At 32.3% G+C, this 23,081-nt stretch overlaps 1 pseudogene; it reads left to right on the forward strand.

The window, feature by feature from the left end:
- Positions 1-282: 282 nt before the first annotated feature.
- LOC124892101 overlaps positions 283-23,081 on the forward strand; it is a 59,586-nt pseudogene continuing 36,787 nt past the window's right edge.

The raw sequence follows: 23,081 nt of genomic DNA on the forward strand, positions 1-23,081 counted from the left end.
GAGTTTCCTAATGTTTTCCCTACCAATCTTCTTAGTATACCTCCTATTTATGAGATTGAGTTATTTATTGATCTTAAGCCTAACAGTCGACATATTTGTATGACACCTTGCCTTATAGATCCTATCAATCTTAAGGAGATGAATTCTCAGCTTTAGGATCTTATTGGTAAGGGTTTTATTAGATAGATCATGTCCACTTGGAGCGGTCATATATTGTTAGTAAAGAAGAAAAATGGCTCTATGTGCATTTGTATTGATTATAGGTAGCTTAATAAGGCGACAATGAAGAACCGGTAATCTATGCTTTGTATTTATGATTTATTTGACTAACTTTAAGGCGAAACAATGTTTTCTAAGATTGATTTGACGTCTGGTTACCATCAGTTCAAGATTCGGGCTGATGATATCCTAAAGACAGCCTTGAGGACTTGTAAAGGTTATTATGAGTTCCTACTGATGTATTTTGGGTTGACTAATGACCTAGCCACATTCATGGGTTTCATGAATGAAGTGTTCAGGCCTTATTTAGATTCCTTCATTATTGTGTTTATCAACAACATCCTCATGAATTGAAGGAGTAGAGAAAAGTATGCATAATATTTAAAGATTGTGCTTAAGACCTTGAGAGATCATGTGGGTTTTTTCAAGTTCTCTAAGTGTAAGTTTTTACTTGAGTCAGTTACATTCCTTGGATATGTGGTGTCTATTGATGGGATTATGGTAGACCAATTGAAGATTGAGGCTATTCATGACTGGGCCAAGCCTACATCTCTGACCTAGGTTCATAGCTTTATTGGCTTGGCCAGTCATTATAGAAGTTTCATCAAGGGTTTTACTTCAATTTTAGCACCAATAACCAGATTAACTGGGAAAGAGGTCCCTTTTTGATGGTTTGAGAAGTGTGAATCGAGATTTCATAAGCTCAAGGAGGTCCTTACATCTACTCCTAATTTGGCTTTTTCTATTAAGGGTGAGGGTTCACTATTTATTATGATTCTTCTACTATTACTTTGGATTATGTATTGATGCAACATGTTGGGTTATCTCTTATTCTTCAAGGCAACTTAAGGTGCAGGAACGCAACTACCCCACTCATTATTTGTAGTTAGCAGTAGTAGATTTTGCGCTTAAGATTTTAATTGATTATCATTATGGTAACATTGTGAGATTTTCACATACCATCATAGCCTTCAACATCTTGTATCCCAAAGAGAACTAAATGTTAGGAAGCATAGAAGGATGGATTTTCTAAAGATTATGATTTGTCCATCTTGTATCATTCGGGCAAGGCGAATGTGGTAGTAGTCATCTTGAGCCGAAAGGCAATAGGTATGGTATCTTGGCATGTATGTTGATTTCTTTGAGGCCATTGGCATGGGATGTTCAGTCCTTAGAAAACTTGATGGCACGACTAGGTCTTTACTATTTATGCACATTGGGATTGCTAATTTGAGGATAATAGAATTTGCAACCTTTGTGATCATGTGTTTAGAGGTGAGTCTAAGAGGGCTGCCACAGATTTTGAGGGTGTCTTAAGATTTGTAGCCACATTTGTGTTCTAATAGTTGAGGACTTGATTTAATCAATTTTGCATTAGGCTCATAACTCTAGGTATTCTATCCATCTGGGTACTGCTGAGATGTTTAGAGTCTTGAGACAAAGTTATTGGTGGAGTTGTATGAATAGAGATATGGCAGACATTATAGCTTATTTCCTATATTATCAGCAGGTAAAGGTCGAGCATCAACAACCTGGTGGATTGATTTAGAGGCTACCCATTACTGAGTGGAAATAGGAGCGAACTACCATGGACTTCAACTTTGTTAGTGGGTTCCCTTACACTTCCCATGTTCCAATGATATTTGGGTCATTGGGGATTGATTGACCAACTCAAGTTATTTTATTTCTAGTAAGATGTCCTTTAGTGCCGAGATGTTAGCCTGTATCTATATAAGTGAAATAGTTCATTTGCACGGTGTGCCTATATCAGTCATTTTGGACTGAGGTTCCATGTTCATTTATAGATTTTAAAAGGTTTTCCATGAAGAGTTAGGTACTCAGGCGGATCTTTGTACAACCTTCTATCCATATACATATAGCTGGTTAGGGAAGATTATCTAAGTTCTTAAGGATATGCTCCTAGCCTGTGTTTTATATTTTGTAGGTAAATGAGAAAAACACTTACCCTTGGCATAGTTCATATATAATAAAAGTTATCATTCAAGTTTTGAGATGGCTCTTTTTAAGGCTTTGTATGCTAGGTGATGTCGTTCCCCGATTTGATGGTTTGAGACTTTCGAGGTTAGACCTCATAGTAATAATTTTCTTCATGAGTCAGTAGATTGAGTTAAAATAATTTTGGACGGTTGAGGGTCACTCGAGGTAGGTAAAAAGCTTATGTAGACAGTATACTTTGTGCACTGATATTTGGAGATGGTGATCAAGTATTCCTTTGTGTGTCGCCCATAAATGGTGTGATAAGGTTTATTAGGAAGTTCAAGCTCAACCCAAGATATATTGGATCTTTCAGGATTTTTTACATAGTGAGTGAGGTGTCTTATGAGTTATCCTTACCCCCATATTTTGTAGCGTTCATTCAGTTTTCCATGTTTTTATTTTGCGGTGATACAATCATGATCCATCCTATGTGCTTAGATAAGATTTAGTTTAGTTGGATGAGAGGTTGACCTTTGTGGAAGAGTTTGTGCTCATTCTAGCTAGTGATGTCAAATAGTTAGGCACTAGAGAGATTCCTATAGTTAAGGATCAGTGGAGGCAACACCCAACTATGGAGGCTACTTTGGATATCTTGAACGAGATACGGACCCAATATCCTTGCATGTTTGATACTTTAGGTACCTCTAAATCATTTACTTTTGTAGACAAAAGTCCTCTTAGTAGTGGATATAATAATGAACCTTTAGGTCATTTTCCATGTATACACTCATTTAGCTGTTAGAGCTTTCCTATAGCCACCCTAAGTCATCTATAACTCTCTATGACTAAAGATTCTGTCACTTTGTAGTTAATTTGGTTTATAGATCCAATTCCCTACTATGAAGACTTCTCTAGTTTAAATTCGCTTAAAGGCCAAAATTTCAGTCAAACAATCTTATATGACATATATGACTATTCCAACATCTCCAGAATGTCTATTTTAGGCTGGGTGGACCTTTGTTTTAGATCTTTAGGGACCTATGCTCATTTCTATTTATTGGTTGAAATTTAAGAAAATGGTAAGTTAGGTGTAGGACCCATTTTTTGTTGAGATAACCTCAGATGGAAATTCCAATGTTGCCATTGAGCTAGAAATACTAAATTTGATAGGGTAGCATAATTTTTTGGTCTATACGAGATTTTTAATGAATCCCTAGGTGTTGACCGAGTTTCCAAGTCTCAACTAGTGTTGGTGTACCAACGACCTCAACACATGGATCTTAATATTGATTGGAAACCACTAGGAAGGGTTAGAAACATGACATTCTTAATTGTGAAAGCCACACTCTTGCCAGTGTGGCTATTCTCGGTAATAACGATGGCTATGTTGCAAATGAGACTACTACTCCTTTAGATGAGCATTACGAGTATCTATCAGCAGATTGCAAATGCGACTCTCAGGCACCTGGGAAGGTATAAATACTTTATCTTAGCCTATTTTTCCCATACCTTATCCATGCTTAAGATACTTACACCGTAAATATTGGAATAGGTTTGGGATAACAGTGTGGGTGATTTTGGGAGTTTGGGAATAGAATAATTATACATTTTTCCTTAAAATTTGAGGTAAGATTCCTCCATTTAAATGGTATATTTCCCCTTTTCTTCTCTAAAATCTTTAAACATTGGTGACTTGAAATTCACACAGTTTTAGGGTAATTGTCCCTTGAGCACATGGAGACGTTTAGTTGGTTTTAGAAATGTGATTTTCTTAAATGAGCCGTATATGAGATTTTTCATAATTATGGACCGAAAGAACAATAGGACAATATAGGGATCATTGTTCTCGTATTGATGAGTTAATTTTAGTTTTTCAATCCTGGCACCTTGTGAAAGCTTCTCAAAAGGAAAAATCAGTGATTTAGCAGTTTCTTTGAACTCTCTTTGGCATCTAGGTAGGCTAGGTTTTCCTTTCTCATAGATTGAGCTAGTTCATAGTCTGCTAATGATATTATGTTTTATTTGGTATAGGGTTTTGGTGTTGGTGTTATGATTGGAAAAACATGGGTTAGTTGGGACATTTTTAGGCTATCCAAAGACCATAAATTAGGCATAGTTGGCTTAGTTGCTCATGTTTTATGTAAAATCTCTTAGTGTTGATTGTTGATTATTTAACATCTAAAAGTGCATTGAGATACGTTAGCATATTACATGGTACAATTTGCCTTGTGATGAATTTTGAGGATTTAGAAGTGTTCTCTTAGACCCATTGAAACACCATATGTTCTAGTCCATGCAAATTTCTCGAGTCTTGAGCTTTCTGATCATCATACAACTTACCTTACTAGTCATATGGTGTGGGTACAAGTTAGGTGACCTAACTCATAAGGTGTCCAATGTCTTGTGGTTGGGTTCCTATTATGGCTACGAGTTAGTGGTGCTGAATTGTATGTTGATGTGATGAGAGGTTGAGCCCATTCGGGTGTTGTCCAGTGTCTAGACTTGGATGTTTTGATTAGGTGATGATGGGAATGGAACTAGTCATATGGTGATGATTTGAGTTGGGTAATTGAGTCATATATTGGACAAAATGTGGTGTCAAACTTTCTGATTAAGTGACGACTTAAGGGCACCTCTCGTATGATATCGATACGAGTTGAGGTGTCCAACTGTATCCTTTTGCATTCTTCTGACAACTTTAAAGATAAGGGTATTTTAGACATTTCCCACTACAATCCCTTAAGACACCACTTATTATAACACTATTTGGTCCCCATTCTACACTTTAAAAGATCAAAACACTCACCAAATTCTCTCAAATCTCTCTTAAGCTTTTAGTTCAAGAAAAAGGATATTGTTTCTTCAAGTCAATCACTTTTGGGCTTCTAAGAGGGATTATCTCCATATTCTTTGGTGTATAAGGCATGTTACTTCTACCTCATTGTTAGTTCAACTAAAATCATGTTTTGATGGATGGTTTTTATGGTATTAATGTAGTAATATTTGGGTTTTGAAATATGTGTTGAGGGTTTTGGTTGTTCTTGGTTGGTGTAATACCCCAAAGTTTCCTAACTAATTTTGTCTGAAGAATGTCATGTATTAGCTTCTGAATTGAATGATGTTTATTCCATAGGGAATTTTCAAGAAGCTATGAATATTTCAAGTCCCCGTCGTAAACCAATGCCATATTGGTCATGTGGCATGCCGCACCATAAGATAAAATGGCAATTGTCCTTTTTCCTGTGTCTCAACGCAATTTCTCTGTGTCGCGCCAAACTACCAGGTCACAAGTGAAGTGGCAACGCGATGGCTCCACATCGCGCCATTTCCCTATTTCCCAATATTAAAATTCTAGGGACGCGGCGCTATTGCCTGGGTCCTGGTTGGGAAATTTTCACCAATTTAAAAGACGTGTCCAGGGTTAAAAGGGTCAATTTCCCCACCCCTATTTAAGCGCTTTAACATGAGATACATTTATTTGGAACACAAAATATACTAGTTTCTCTTAATTTTCTCTAAAGAACAACCTAGGGTTTCAATTGTGGATTCAATTTCAAGAAAGTCTCTCCGCCAAACTTCGCTAAATAAAGAACTAAGGTATGTCATGTGTTGATTCATGGGTTTCATTCACCCTTAAAGCTCAAGAATCTCTTTTCAAAATCAAAGATTTGTATATTTATGAATGTTTATGATTTGATTGAATTGGAAAGTGATGTTCATGCTGTTGTTTGGTTTTATTCCATGTTATCGACTATTAATTACAAGAATTGATTCTAGTATGTGAGGAATTATGCGGTATTCATGATAAACCCTTCAATTCACAAGTTGATTGATGTATTCTTAATTATTAGATGTGTTGATGATTGTATAACCATAGCATGTTCTCCCCATGTTTAATTAAATACCTATGTGAAGGAAAAGTGCCATACTATTATGATAATATGAAATCTCCATTCATGTACAAGTTATGTATGTCAAGTGTTTGATGAAATATCTTAGCCAGTAGATTATGTATTATTGATGTTGGTCCTGTACTCAAGGAAGTCATGCTTTGTCAGCTTCCTTCTATCGAGTCTTGGGGATTCTTGTACCCAAAAAATATAGTTGTGTTCCTAGAGTCTGTGTCATGTTTTAACGATATCCTCAGTCAAGCCATGATCCATAGAACTCAGTCAGTCATGTGACTTAGAAAAGCTTATTAATACAGTAATCTTAATACTATTCCATCAGTCAACAAAAGTAAGTTAATTTAGTCTAGCTCAGTTTTGTAATCCATGATCAGTGTCCATTTAGATGGGGGTAGGAATTAGCACTAAGTGAGCCCAAGGATGGGAACCCACGTTGTCAGATGAGGGTGTGATTCTTAGAAGTCATCCTTGCATTCCAGAACTATTTATCCAATATAGGTTGAGACATCAACACTGTCAGATAAGGGTTGATGAGCTAGATAAGCACTGTCAGATGAGGGACCGACCATTATCTTTTGGGGACACTATAAGATTAGGGTCACTCATATATTATCCTTACTAGTGGCGCGGTATTGACACCCTTCCAATTGGGGTTACCGATTTGACTCCAACTCAGCCATAATGGCGTATTAGGGGCATGCCGATTAGATAACTACTTCCCATAGTTTTAGTTACAGAATTAGGACTGTCAGATATAGTCATTCTGTCTCAGTAATAGAACTCAGATAGTTCTATAGAATTTAGGACTAATAGATATGGTTAACTTAGAATAGTACAGTACAAAACTCAGCTAGTTCCATCTGATTTAGGATTGTCAGATTCAGTCACTTATGTCATCAGTTATATAAGTCATCAGAATCCAGTTATCAGTTATGTTAATTATCAGTAAATTTATGTTATCATGATCTCAGATATAGTTATGACATGTTCATGCATGTATTCTCACATTCATATTAGTCAGTTAACCAGTATTATTCATGCATATGAACCCCATGCATTCAACCTACCTTTCATGTATACTAGTACATTCAAAGTATTGAGACATTTGCACTATGGTGTCTTTTACAATAGGTTCAGAAGCACGAGCTCCAGAGCATCAGTAGCATTCCAGTCTCAGGAGTCAGAGTTAGTAATGAGTCCTCATCTTTCGAAGACATGATCATTTAGTTTTTATCTCATTAATAAACTTATAAATTGGAGTTAGTTAGAGATATGTCCCATCAACTCCTTATCCAGACAGTTATGTTTTAGAGTTTTTTCAAATTATAGTATGTTCAGACAGTATTTTAGTTTTGGGTATTCTATTACCTCACTCAAATAATATATTTTTTTAGTCATGCACTTTTTAACCTTATGGCCTTTTAGCCTTCATTTTTGCATTATATTTAGTAGGTTATACAGTATATAGGTACATATAATAGTCATGGGTTAGCTAGTGGTCCTTCGGGGTTGTGAGCATTGTGTAGTGTTCCAAGTACCAGATTTTGGGCATTATAGTTAGATAGTGTTTTCCCATGTTTTTCTTATGGTATTTCATGTTATAATTAATGTTGGAACATATGGTTACATAGGAATGGTCAATTGATACTTGTTTTTTATTTTGGAAACTATATGCCCTCAATATGTTTGTTAAAATGCCCATGAGATTGATTTTGCCACCTAGTTTGATTTTTTTTGAAACCTTGCATTACATGATATGGTAATGGAACTTAAATCTGTTTGGTTGGTTTTTAATGGATTGGGAAGGCCTTGGTGGCCATGTCTGTGGTTTAATTTAAAATCTTGTAGGGTACATTGGAATCCCTTAAGTGTTGGCTAATGACATTGCTCTCAAGCTATAGTCGGTATGAAGAAAACACTTCATAATTCCTTGATAATTTACTCGTGTAATAGGTGGTTTAGTTATGTGCTAAATGTTTTAGTGGGGCAATAATCAAAGATTGTAATATCTAACCATAAAGGTGTGAGTATGATGGACGGATACTTAAAACTCATGTTTGTTGACATGAGGCTTGGTCATGGTGATCATATGTTTGTAGGTTACATAGGAGTCCCCTAAGATATATCTGTATATATGTGTCATAAAGGGAGAAGGGTACATGGGATTCCCCTTCCTTTATGATATCTCTGGTTTGTGTGGCTACAAGTAATGGGGATCGTTCAGGGGGTAAAACTGGACCCATATAGCTCATAGGTGGATTGTAACAGTAAAGCTATACAACCTAGGTTAAGGTTTTAAATGTATGCTAAACTCGATTCCTCTTCCTAGCATAGTATATATGTGTGTATGTGGTTGCATATGGTTATTTACTTTGGTTTTAAATAATGACATTATTTTATCCTTATCCTTGAGTACATGCTAGCCTTCACCCACTAAGCATCTTTGGACAATGTATCCCCATGTGAGGCAGGAACCGGCCTTAATACTCCTCATAATCAGTGACTTGAATTCGGGAACAACCTTTGTATCAAACTAAATTGTTGACTTTCCATACTCCAAAAGACTCTATTTCATGCTATGGACTTCTTTACAATTCTTTGTTTCTTAGAATTTTGTTTTGGCTATGGTCTGGGGAATGTCTGACCGAATGTTCTTAGTTTTTGGATAGAGGCTTTATGTGACTGCTATGGGCATAGGTGGTGATGGTGTTGGTGCCATCTTTGGGATTGGTATTAGAATTAGGGATGACACCGGTTGGATATTTAATTGGATAGTTGGTTGGTTATAGTTATGTACTCCTTTAAATATTTTTGAACTGATTCTATTATATTTTTTAATATATTCAAAATTCATCTGACAAAGGGTGCACGGCAGTTAAGGTTAGGTCTTGGGTACGGTCTCTGATTCAAGTTGGACTTGAGATACCCGATGTATGTAGGACCTGGTTCGGTTAGAGTGGTATCAGATCCCTAGGTTCATTTTCAATTAGGAGTTCTCAAAGCCGTGTAGAGTAGAGTCTATTTTAAGAGTGTGTAGGGTTCCACACTCATAAGGTAGAGGCCACAAGGCATTTAGGAATGCTTCTCTTTCTTGTGTTCTATTTTCAAGCTGTAGAGTCTACATACTGAAATCTTCTCTAATTTTTGTTTATTCGCTTTTAAGATTATTCCACCTCGATGATCTAAAGTTGGCAAAAACTTCTCTGTCCTACCAGAGGACAATATTTATGGGACACATTTTACTTGTGGGGTCTAGATCCATTCTAGTGATCCAGTTCCTGATTGTCCTCCTAGTGTTCTACCAGTTCTCTCTAGTCCTTCTCGAGCTTATCAGGTTGAAGTGACGAACGCTGAGTTCCATCAATCCATTCATATGTTGGCACATTTGGCAGCTTCTCAGTCTGAGAGTGGTGTTCTAGTTACTCCATCTTTTGAGGCCATAAGGATTGGACAGTTTATGAGGCTAAACCCTTCCTTCTTTACTGGTTTGAAGGTAAAGGAGGATCCTTAAGGTTTTCTGGATAAGATGGAAAAGATTTTCCACATTATGTACGCCACTAATATGGAGGGCATGGAGTTTGCGACCTGCTGTTAGATGTGTTTATGCACTCTAGTGTTACTAATCTAGCTTATTTAGCATTTTTTGAGGATAATTGGGGTTATTTATGTGTTAATAAAATATAAATAAGCATATAAGTGTGTAAGTACATGATTACAATGGTTCAAAGTGTTTTTAAACAAGTTTATACTTTATTGAGTCATGTAGAGTTTAATCGAGAAAACTGGTTTGATTAGCTAGAACTAGTAGTGTGTCTAGTAGGTTTTGTTTGATTATAATGTTTTTAAGTAGTTACAAATGATTTTAATGTGTACTTATGAGTTTAATAACTTGTTTGTATTGGGAAAAGTTCAATTGGATTAAGTTTAGAGTCGGAGTGATAAGTTGAAGATTAATGGAACTAGCCTTCTCTTAGCTCGTGTTTTGTTTCATTGTTATGGATATTGTGTGGTTATGATCTCTAATATATGGTGTTTAATTATGTAGGAAGCTTTGAGATCTGAATCTGGTGATATATTGATGATATAAAGGCTGAACCTACTAAATCTATTATACCTATTAAATCCGCGCACCCCCCTCCAAATGGTATCAAAGCTAAGTAATTTAAAAAGTACGGAAGAGATATATGTTAGAGTTAGAGTTAGAGTTAGATTTATACTAAATTAATTATGCGAAGACCATTTAAAAATAGAGAAGCTTTTAGAAAAATTAAAGAATCGTTAATTAGTAATTATTCAGAATATATAAGTCTAAATAAAACAAAAGAAAATCCACAAAAACTAGCCTACTTAATTACATTAATATCTAGTATTAAATCAAAATTAGTAACACATTTAAAATCTAGAAGAATGAAACATATACCGCCTAATTATAATAAAATTAGATTTAGATATCCACCAAGATATTATAAATATAATTTAAAATAAATAAAATACAACTATATAAAGAATTAAAACAAATTATCTCAGAAAAACGTAAAGAATTAAAAATAAGAATAGAAAGACTACATTATAATATATTTGCCGGAGTAAGTAAAAATTCAATAGATACACAAAAAGATGAAATATCAAAATTAGAATCACAAATAGATAGTTTAGAATATGTATATCAACATGACCTATTCACAATAAAATGAATAAAGAAGAATTTATAATAGATGAAAAAATATATGAAAACTACGAAGGATCAAAAATAAAAATAGTATTTTCTAATCTAGGACGAAGATATAAGAAAATAGGTGAACATTTATATCTAATGTTAGAAAAAGAAGAATTAAAATTAGAAGATAAATTAACAGCAATGGTAAGAATAGAAAAAGAAAATGAAGAGATAGATAGGAAAAAGGAAATAGAAAAAATAAAACAACAAACTACAGAAAAAATACGAAAAATAGAAGAAACTAAAAATAGTAGAATTGCTGAATTAGAAAAAGAATTACAAATGTTAAAAGAGCTGTATGAACAAAGACAAAAAGAAAAAGAAGAAAAAGATAGAGAACAGAAATTACTAAATGAGATAAATCAATTTAAGGAAAAATTAGAAATAAAAAACGAAGAATTAGAAATAAATAATATAGATATTGAAGAAACAGATAATTATGAGTCCGAAGATAGTGAAACATACACAGAAATATTAACAAATACAAAAAACTTAGAAATCAATGAAGAACAAAAAATTTATGAGGAAAACTTAGAAAATACCCACACAGAAATAAATACTCTTGATAAAAAAGAAAATGAAAATATAATACCTAAAACAACAGAAATAAGAAAACCCATATATTATAAGAATAAGTTTAAAAAATATAATGAATATGATAAATGGATACCAAAACAAATAGTAAATAAAAATTATAACTTTTTAGATCTAGACTGTGTAATAGATACAGAAAAAACAATACAATTATGGACGGGATATATGACAAAACAATTATTAGATAATAATATAAATATAACAGATGCACCGGAATATATAGAAAAAACATTAATAGGATCAGTAAAACTATGGTTTGCAAATCTAACCGAAAATAGCAAAAAAGTATTAAGAACTAATAAACCTATAGAAGGAACATCATCGACAATAACTAAACTAACACCTATAGAATTATTAAAAAAATATGAAACAGTTATAAAAGATGAATTTGGTAGTACGACAACAATCGAAGAAGAACAAAATGAAGAAAAAGATACAAATAGAAATGTAATGTTAAAATTAGCAATATGTAATATGTGTTATATAGATGAATATACTTGCGCATTTAAAGAATATTATTACAAAGGAGCATATAGTATAGAAGAAAGTAAAGAAATAAGAAAATTATATTTTAATAAATTACCCGAACCATTTAGTTCAAAAATAATAAAAAGTTGGGAAGAAGCAAAAATAGTAGATACGTTAGGAGCAAGAATAAAATATTTACAACAATGGTATAGAAACTTATGTGAAAAATATAGAGAAGAATTAAAAATGGAAAAAACATTAATAAGAAATTTAGCTTGTTACAAAAATAAAATAGCACCCCAATTTGGATGCGAAGAAAGATATTATAAGAAAAGAAAAAGACATAAGAAATATAAAAAATCAAAATATAAATATAAAAAACCAAGAAAAAGATATTATGTAAAAAATTATAAACATAAAAGACCATATAGAAAGAAGAAATCTATAAAAGAATGTACTTGTTATAATTGTGGAAAATTAGGACATTTAGCTAGAGATTGTAAATTACCGAAAAATCCAAAAAATAAACAAATATCAGAAATAAAAATAGAAAATACCGAATACATGCAGATAGATTATATAGATTATGAATTAGAAAGTGAAGATAGTATATATGAAATTTTAGAAAACGAAACAGATAATGAAACAGATAGCGAAATAGATGAATCAAATGACTGAAGAAGATATAAAAATAATAACAAAGGAAGAATATTTAAATGATGAAGGAACGGAACAAAAGATAATATTTGACAGTAATATATTTGATGAAATAAAAGGAAAAGAATTAGATTTAAGTGTAGAGAAAATATTTAAAATACCAACAATAAAAAATATTTTTACTAGGAAAAAAGATGAATATTATGTAGTATGTCAAAAAGAACATGTAATAGACTGCAGATATGCAAAAGGAAAAGCTAGTATACCACTGGTAACAAAAAGAATAATTAATAAAGAAATAAATGATATAAAAAGTAAAGGAGATCCAATAAAATATGTACACCTTGGAGGTACAGAGATATTAATAAAAGCATGTTTTAGAGAAGGAATAGATACACCAATAGAATTATATTTAGCAGACGATAGAATTATAAAACCTATAGAAAAAAGCATAATAACTGCCGTAAAAGGAAATCTAATATACCAAAAATTTAAATTTATAATAAGTGCAAATTATTCAGTAGCAGTAACAGATAGGAATATAGATAAATCGTTAGTATTATATTGGAAAATATCAGGAATAGAATTAACCCCAGGAAGTAAAATATTTACAGCAAGATGTAAAAACCTATATGTATTAACAACAAAACATAAAATAACAGGAAAAAATAAGATTAACAAAATACAAATAGAAAGCCCATTCGAACAAATAGTAAAAACAATAGATTATAATGATTATACCTATAGAGACATAGATACAGAAGAAAATTTAGAAATAGTAAATGATAGAATAAGTACAACGAAAAGAATAGCTAATGAAAAGCCAGAATCATCAAGCTCATCAAAAAGAACAAGTTATGAAACAAACTCAATAAGTAATTTAAACCAATATTACATAACAGGAAAAATAAATGAAAAGGAATATTTAATACTTTTGAATACAGGACAAGAAGAAAATTATATAGCAAAATATCTAGTAAAAAATGAAGAAATAAAAACCGACAATAATATATGCCCAGACTTACCAAGAAGTTTAATAAATAATAAAAATCTAGCAGAAAAAGAAATAATATTAGGAGTTAGAAAAATAAAAATAGAATTCGAAGTAAAAGAAGAAATGCAAAAAGCAGATATAATATTAGGAATAAAATGGTTAGAACAAGTAAAACCATATAATATAGAACATACACAATTAACCTTAACATATAACCAAGAAAAGTTATTCTTAAAAAGAGCCTTAACATGAAATGAAGATACATGTATTAATGAAGATAGTAGTAGAAGGATATTACAGTAGATATTATACGCCTATGATAGATACAGGAGCAGAAGCTAATTTATATAGATATAATTGCTTACCAGAAAGCAAATGGGATAAATTAAAAACACCAATAATAGTTAAAGGATTTAATAATGAAGGAAGCTTAATTACTTATAAAGCTAGGAATGTAAAAATACAAGTATGGGATAAAATATTAACAATAGAAGAAATTTATAATTATGAATTAACATCAAAAGATATACTTTTAGGAATGCCATTTTTAGATAAATTATACCCACATATAATAACCAAAACAGACTGGTGGTTTACAACACCATGCAAACAAAAAATAAGAGCAAAAAGAGTTAATAATAAAATAAGAAAGAAAACTGATTGGATAAAAGGAAGTGAAAAAATTACACAAAAGTTAGAAAATATAAAAAATACTGAAGATACAGTAGAATTAGTAGTATTTTCGATAAATAAAACAGAAATAACTATATTTTCAATAAATAAAATAGAAATAATCCAGAAAAAATTAGAACAATTATATAGTGAAGATCCATTAAAAGGATGGGAAAAACACAAAACTACTATAAAAATTGAATTAATAGATAAAAATAGCATAATCACACAAAAACCATTAACATATAATTTTGATGATTTAAAAGAATTTAAAATGCACATAGACGAATTATTAGAAAAACAATATATACAAAAAAGTAATAGTAAACATAATAGTCCAGCATTTATAGTAAATAAACATAGTGGACAAAAAAAGAGGAAAAAGTAGGATGGTTATAGACTATAGAAATTTAAATGCAAAAACTATAACATATAATTATCCGATACCAAACAAGATATTAAAAATAAGACAAATTCAAGGATATAATTATTTTAGCAAATTTGATTGTAAATCAGGATTTTACCACCTAAAGCTAGAAGAAGAATCTAGAGAATTAACCGCATTTACGGTACCACAAGGATTTTATGAATGGAAGGTGTTACCATTTGGATATAAAAATGCACCAGGTAGATATCAACATTTTATGGATAATTATTTTAAACAATTATCTAATTGTATAGTATACATAGATGATATATTATTATATACAAAAACTAAAGAAGAACATTTAAAATTATTAGAACAATTCACAGATATAATAGAAAAATCAGGAATAAGCCTAAGCAAAAAGAAAGCTGAAATTATGAAAAACCAGATAGAATTTTTAGGAATACAAATAGATAAAAGTGGAGTAAAAATGCAACAACATATAGTACAAAAAATAATAAATTCGAAAGAAGAATTAGATACAAAAAAGAAATTACAATCATTTTTAGGATTAGTAAACCAAGTAAGAGAATATATTCCAAAATTAGCAGAAACCTTAAAACCACTACAGAAAAAATTAAAAAAGGATATAGAATATAACTATGATGAAAAAGATAAAAAACAAGTTCAAAAAATAAAATTACTTTGTAGAGAATTACCTAAATTACAATTTCCAGATGAAAATAGAAAATTTATATATATAGTAGAAGCAGATGCAAGTGAATATAGCTACGGAGGAGTACTTAAATATCGGTATGAAGCAGAAAAAATAGAACACCATTGTAGATACTACTCAGGTACGTTCAACGAGACAGAAATAAAATGGGAAATAAATAGGAAAGAATTATGTTCATTATATAAGTGTTTATTAGCATTTGAGCCATATATTGTATATAACAAATTTATTGTACGAACAGATAATACACAGGTACGTTGGTGGCTAACAAAGAAAATACAAAATTCAGTTACAACAAAAGAGATTCGAAGACTAGTTTTAAATATATTAAATTTCACATTTACAATTGAAGTGATCAGTACTAACAAAAATGTTATTGCAGATTACATATCAAGACAAAGCTACACAGACTGAAATAGTAGAGGAAGATACTCTAGAAAAAATACTTAACACCCTAACTACGCTTTCTATGAAATTGGACAGTATGGGTAATGAGATAGAAAAGCTAAAGACTAATGAAGATAAACTGAAGTCTATAGCTACAAGTCATCTAACTCAGTAGTGTGCAGAGCTATGTCGATCGGAAGACATTAAAAATTCAGAGCTAGAAGGAGACGTTGGGACACTCCATAAAACCCATAACATTTATCAATCTACTTCTGCAGGTACAAGCAAAGGAGTTAATAGACCAAGATACCAGAATGTAAATATGAACAAAATATTTGAAAAACCATTTACCCCAAAAGCAAAAAAAGACCATTTATTCATACCCCCACAAGTTAACACATACCGAGACAGCCTAAACCAAGACAAGAAAATATACAACTACACAGCCCAAAAATACATAGAAAATATATACAGAGTCCAAACCTTTCTAAACCATAACCCCAGAGCTACAGATATCAAAGAACCAAATACCAATTATATAACCCAAAAATTACAAGGATACAATAAACTGATAGCACTACCCAAAACTAACCCAAGCCTAGTTAAAACTTGTTTAGACTATGGACTACTAAATACCATATATACCCATGACGGAGAAGAGCTAACAGCTATGGAGGAATTATATAAGATATTCACTACCTATAAAAGAATAACAAAAGGAAATTTATTTTATATAAAGTGTTATACTGCACCAGCAGAGATATTATATGATGAGATAAAACCAGTGATACAAGTTGTAAAGATAGGACTGACAAGAGATATGATTATACCAGAAGATATATCGCAACAACCGGAGATACCTAGAATCGAGATACCAGATTTTTATGCAAATAAAAGACTTATTGGACTAGCTACGATCATACAAGAACTAGCAAATAACTACGCTAACGGAAATCCAATATGGAGCTACTATTCAAGAGATCACCAAATGATATATTCAAATTCAAAAGAGCTAAGACAAGCAGATATGGAAGACGTAAGACAATGGATACTGACGCTACTTAACCCAGAAAAACAATCTACCGTGAGAGCAATAAAAAAGGGATTTATTTCAGACGGATTGCTAACAAGATACTGTAAAATAATTGGACATAAATATCCAGACCACCAATGTTCGAGGTGCAATGGAGAAGATAATATTATTCCAGAGGTACATCTAGAATAAAGAAGATAAAATGCCAGCTGGAAATATAATATACAGAGCAATAATAGAGCAGATACAGAGCAATAATGGAGCAGATACGACAACAAGCGGAAGATATTTATTCTTACGATAAGATAATGTAAATCATGTAACTTTTAACTTTTTCTTATCTTATCTTTTTAGGGTAGACTTATAGCCCCACATTTTTGACTTTTTAGTCCTTAAGTTTAATAATTGTAAAAAACGTGTGAAGAATTAGAATGTAAAGATTGTAAAGTTTCATTCTATATATATCAGAGGCAGAAGGCTTTGCAAAGGCAAGCCTTTATGCGTTGAAGCACTTTACTCTCTCCATTCCACAAAAAATATTCTACTCAGATAATTAGATAAACATATTTCAATGGAAAAAGCTATGGAACAACAAAACTCAGAAACATCAAAGCTACCGGAACAGGTATATCTATTTATGATTATGAATAGCTAATTTCCTAATTCCCAACAATCATGATATGATAAAATAAATTCATATTAGTTACTTTATAGTAGAATTATTCGAAGAATAATATGTTAAGAAGTTTATTAACAAAGAGGAAACGGAGAAATATCCCTAAGGACTATGCCATCCTAAAGGTGAAACCAATGAGGCAAGAAGTCGTGGCGGGGAGTAACCAGAGTAGAGGCGCTGTTTAAGGGAAAAAGTATCCGGATTACCATGTTAATAGTGACGGAAGAACATATTATTTAAGAATAATCTAGTATATAGTAAGCTAAGATGACTATATTTTATGTGCATGGTTGAAGGGAATATTTTGAAAAAAGCAATTTTATGCAAAATGAATGATAATATATCTGATGTGATGGTAGATAAATTCAAAATACTTATTTTGTATGCACTTAGAAATATAAAAGTAGCAGATATAAGAAAAATCATATTAGAAAAAGCTTTTGGTGAATATTATATGACTAGAGTAAGTTATATACCATATCTACCTAACTATTCTTACAAATATTTACGATGATAAGTTACATAAAATTTTTGGAAAAAGATATAAAAAAACACTCAGTTACTAGAAAAACAGATAAAAATAAATATAGATAAATACATGGAAAACAAAGATATAAAATTTCTTAATAAAAATATGCAAAAACTACTAAGGCTAAAACAAACAACTACAAAATATTATAATTTTAAAAATAGATCATTTAGATTATCTTAAAGTTTTAATATTATATATACTTAAAAACATAGAAATCATAGATATCAAGAAGATAATATTAGCAAAAGTAATAAACTATGAAATTGAAACTATAAATTATCTAGAACAGTTATACGAAGAAATTTACCCAGAAGGATATTATTCAGATTAAAAAATGTTAGAATATATTAGACAAACTAGAGAAAATCAAGAAAATCTAAATAATGAAATTAATTATAGAAACCGAATTAGACAAATAATGAAAGACCTAAAAGAAAAATTAGCATGGATAGAAAAAACCTTAGAAAATTTAGATAAAAGTACATGTGATAGTTTATACAATTTAAAAAACTCATTACGAGAAGAACAACACAAGATAGTAAATAACATTGAAAATCTAGAACTAGATATATATTATAGCACAGATAGGATAAATTGTTATACAGAAATTTGTAACTCTGCAATTACAACAGGATAAAATAATTAATGAATATATCTTACGAAAAAAGTAAATTATTAAAAGATATTGAAACAAAATATCCACGCACTAATAAAAATAGATTCACTAGAAACCTACTAAATCTATTATACCTATTAAATCCGCGCACCCCCCTCCAAAATTCATTGGAAATTCTCTACAAAAGGCATGTGAAAAAGATAGGACGTTCAACACTTAGAATTTATTTTTGAGGCTAACTCCGTGAGATAAAGTGATATGGATGTGACGCACCACTCCATAAATTCTATGAGCTATGCCCCAGGTCGGCTACCAAAACGAAATAAGAAACACATCACATTAGTACTCCAACGACATTACCAACGTGTCGCGTTGGGTAGATAATACATGGCAAAACAATTTCACTTAACATCTTTGTCCTACATGGATTAGGTATTTTTCCACTATAATTTTATAAATTTCTCACGTTATTGGAGCTGGGAATATCTTGGAAATCACATGAAATTCTTTTACTCCTACAAGGATTAGGATTAATTTATTATATATACACACTTTCCACACTTTATTAAAGAGTTGGTGGACAATCTTTGACAATTATTGGAATGATTTGGGCGTATATGGGAGGATGATGCACTTTAATATAGGTTTTATAAATTTTTATTTAACTTTTAATTATATCATAACATGTATTCAAGTATTTGGATCATGATTATTAATATTAGTGGCTAAACGCCCCCTTTCTAGGGTTAAAGCCAAGAAAATGAGTACTATTATTTTGGATTAAATTCATTTAATTTGTGTATTATTATTGGTTGTTTGTCTATTATTGATTTAATTATTTGATGAATTGATCACCCGAAAAAAACATCTCTTGGCACCCTTGTGATCTCGGGAGAGGGAATAGGGTGATAGAACATGGGAATAAACAAAGTAGGGTTTGTATTCTTTTATGAAATAAAGAATTTAAATTAGTATCTAGGACAGGGATTTCCCAAGAAGTCTTACTTGATTCACGCGTAGGATGATATCTTAAAGAACATAATTGAATTATTACATTCCTACTCAGCGATGTAGTTGTAATGTTCAAATTAGGTAAACGGCTTGAGGTCGGAAGACCATGATCATGAATTTAATCCTTTGAATCAACAATGAAGATAAGCAAGTTAACGAATGAAGTTCAATAACATAGTATGATTGTTCAAAGTGCTTTAACGCTAGGCTTTACTCCATTGATTGTTTCAAGTATTTTTACTTTATGCACTGTTAGTTTACTTTTAGTTTACAATATTCCAATCTATTTTTGGTCACCTTAGGATTAAATTATTCTTACAAGTTAAACTATCATTGAATAGTTGTTGGAACAAGTCCCTGTGGGATCAACTATCGGCTTTCTTGAAGGCCGCTTTACAACTTGGTAGACCACGTACACTTTTGTGTGCTCTTGGGCACTATCAAATTTTTGGCGCCATTGCTGGAGACTTTGAATTTGGCAACTGTTTTATTCTTAGTGTTACTTTTAGATTTATTTGGTGTTTTACACTTGGTCATGATTTTGTTTTTATAGAAAACAGGTTTTCAAAGTAGTAAGTTGGCAAGGGATCAGGAATTAGTTGAACGAAGCCCAAAACCCGAGAAACTTTTCCATCAACAAAAAAGAGAAGCAATTATTCTCCCCCAAATTACTCAAATAATAGAAGACCAAGAAAATCCTGCTCCAATGGCTGAAGAATAGGCAACCCGCAGAACAATTAGGGCAGTGGCAATCCTATATCCCACAAATTTGACCTCCCTATTTTCAAAGCCCGTAGCTGGAGGCAATTTTGAGCTCAAAGAGAATAGGGTATAACTTCTGAATAGCAGTGGACAGTTCACAAGGCTTTCGCATGAAGATCCACAGGTTCACTTGAAATTTTTTTTGGAAATTAGTGACACATTCATTCCTACGGGAGTAAATGTAAACTATGTGAGGATGACGTTGTTCCCCTTTTTACTAATTGGGGAAGTAAAAAAGTGGTTGAATGAGGAACTGACAAATTCAATCACATTATGGGATAACATATCCAGAAAATTCCTTATATAGTTCTTCCTGTTTGGTAACACTACGAGACTTCACAGTGAGATAGTGTGCCTCAAACTGAAGCCATACGAGAATTTTTATCATGTTAAGGAGCGGTTCAATGATCTTCTTTGGGACTGTCCACACCATCAGCAGTCCAATGAGGTACTTTCTCATACATTTTTAGAGGCTCTTGACCACAATACAAAAATATTGCTTGATTCAACTGCAGGTGGTCAAGCTCTTGAGATGACATATGATGAGCTGTACACTTTTATAAACAGCATCGCACAAGGAAATCTAGAGTGGAATGGTAATTCTAGTAGTGCTATTAAGAAAGTTACAGGTTCATAGGAGGTGGACCAATACGCTACTTTATTAGCTTAGGTTGCCGTAATGCAAAATATGATAAACACTCAGTTCAACAACCTAAAATTGGGAGCTACACAGCCTTCAACAACAATCAATACAGTTCAGTAGACCATTGGATGGTGCGAGGTTTGTGGCAATAGTGGTCATTATGCAGCCATGTGTGCTTCAAATCCAGAATAAGTAATGTTTGTGGGAAATGCTCAAAGGCTAAATTTTTGTAATGCCTACAACATAAAGTGGAAAACTTAGCCTTGGAACGTACAATAACAAATACAGTATCATGCTCCACCAAATAATTCAATTAGCAACATGGAGGAGATGATAAAACAACTCTTAGCTATTCAAGCACAAATGGCTGTGGATAAGAAAAGTCGACAGGAAGAATTAAAGAATCAACATATGACCACAAGAAGCTTAGAGTTGCAGTTGAGGCAGTTACAACAAACACTGAATACCAGGTATCAAGGTGGTTTTCCCAGAGATACAAAAAATCCAAAACAAGTTATGGTAATCACTTTGAGGAGTGGTAAAAATCTTCATGGATAACCTTCCAAGGCAATAAAGGCGGCAGATATTTGTTTGAGTCCCCCAAAGATATCCAAAAAAGTTACTAAAAATTTGAGAAAGTCTGAGTACCTGAAAGAAAAAATTATTTTACAAGTGGAGAAGCAGATGCCACAAATTTCTTTCCCATAAAAGCACAAAAAAGCAAAGAAAGATGCATATTTTAAAAAGTCCTTTGACACATTTAGAGAGCTTCACATTAACCTTCCTTTTTTAGATATTTTGTAGGGTATGCTAAATTATGCAAAGTACTTGAGGAATGTTGTTACAAATAAGGTAAAGCTGTAGAAAGTTGAAACGGTAGCTCTCACTGAAGAGTGTAGCGCTGTAATAAGACAAAAATACATAAGAAACTTAAGGACTATGGGAAGTTAACTCTCCCACTTTAGATTGGTCATAATGAGGTGGTACACACACTGAGTAACTTTGGGGCATGTATCAACTTGACGCCCCTCTCCTTGTTCAACACTTTGAACTTGAAGAAGACTAGATTGAGCTCTGTACTATTATAATTGGCCAATGAGAGAAAAATCTATCCCGCCGAAATCATAGAATATGTCCTCATAAAGGTTGGTAAATTTTTTATTCCTAATGACTTTATTATTCTAGATTTTTAGGCAGACAAACTGGTACCAATCATCTTGGGGTGTCCATTCTTAGCAACGGGAGAAGCGTTGATTAATGTAAGAGAGGGTACACTCTAAATAAGGTTTGAGAATGAAGCGGTAGTTTTTAAAGTTTATAAATTACTCAACACACTATCCCACTATAAAGATATGTGCATGATTTCTATAATTAAAGGGGATGTGTGTAGGGTGGTTAATCCATTAAGGGCCTCTTCAGACATCCTCATTGAGCAACCTAAGTCTTCAATTCCTAAACTAGACATGATGGAAATTTAAGGGCCTAAAAAGGCTAAAGTTTAAAAACAAGGTACCCTTGAGAGTTCACTCCCAAGAGGAGTTAGAAGAATAGGAAAATAGAGACCTAGAATGAGAAAGAGAAGGAAGGATAACGACTAATTCGTAATTGGGCCGTGCTGCGACACTAAATTAGGCACTGCTTGGGAGGCAACCCAAGTTAAGTAGGTATGTTTTATTTTTAATTTTTTGTTTTTATTTCATGTAGTTTTTTGTTTTTGATTAAGTCACAGGTTAATGGAAAGTCTGAGTACCGGAAATGTGAGCTAAGAAAAATGGCAAAGGAGTGTGGGGTCCCATGGAACTCCTTTATGTATAAAGATGATGCTAGCTAGGCCTAGAGGCCACAGGGAGTATTTATATATCTTACTTTAAAAGTTCTCTTTAGGGACAAAGCAGATTTTTAAGTGGGGGGTGGGGAAAATCCCAATTTTGGGCTCCATTTACAAAATTTTGTGTAAGATATTCGCGTTGGTGCTATTTTTGATTGCATGAGGTAAGTGTATTGTTTGTAAAAAGCATGTTGTTTATAGTAATGACTACTTTTTAAACTCCTAAGCTCATGTTTATGACTCTTATATTTGTGGCTTAAATGTTTAATTCATTTTATTGTTTGGTTGAGGTCGATGATGATCCTATGTTAGTTAAGCATGTG

The sequence above is a fragment of the Capsicum annuum genome, unplaced genomic scaffold (assembly GCF_002878395.1).
Source record: "Capsicum annuum cultivar UCD-10X-F1 unplaced genomic scaffold, UCD10Xv1.1 ctg4390, whole genome shotgun sequence".
In the NCBI taxonomy this organism is placed as follows: domain Eukaryota; kingdom Viridiplantae; phylum Streptophyta; class Magnoliopsida; order Solanales; family Solanaceae; genus Capsicum; species Capsicum annuum.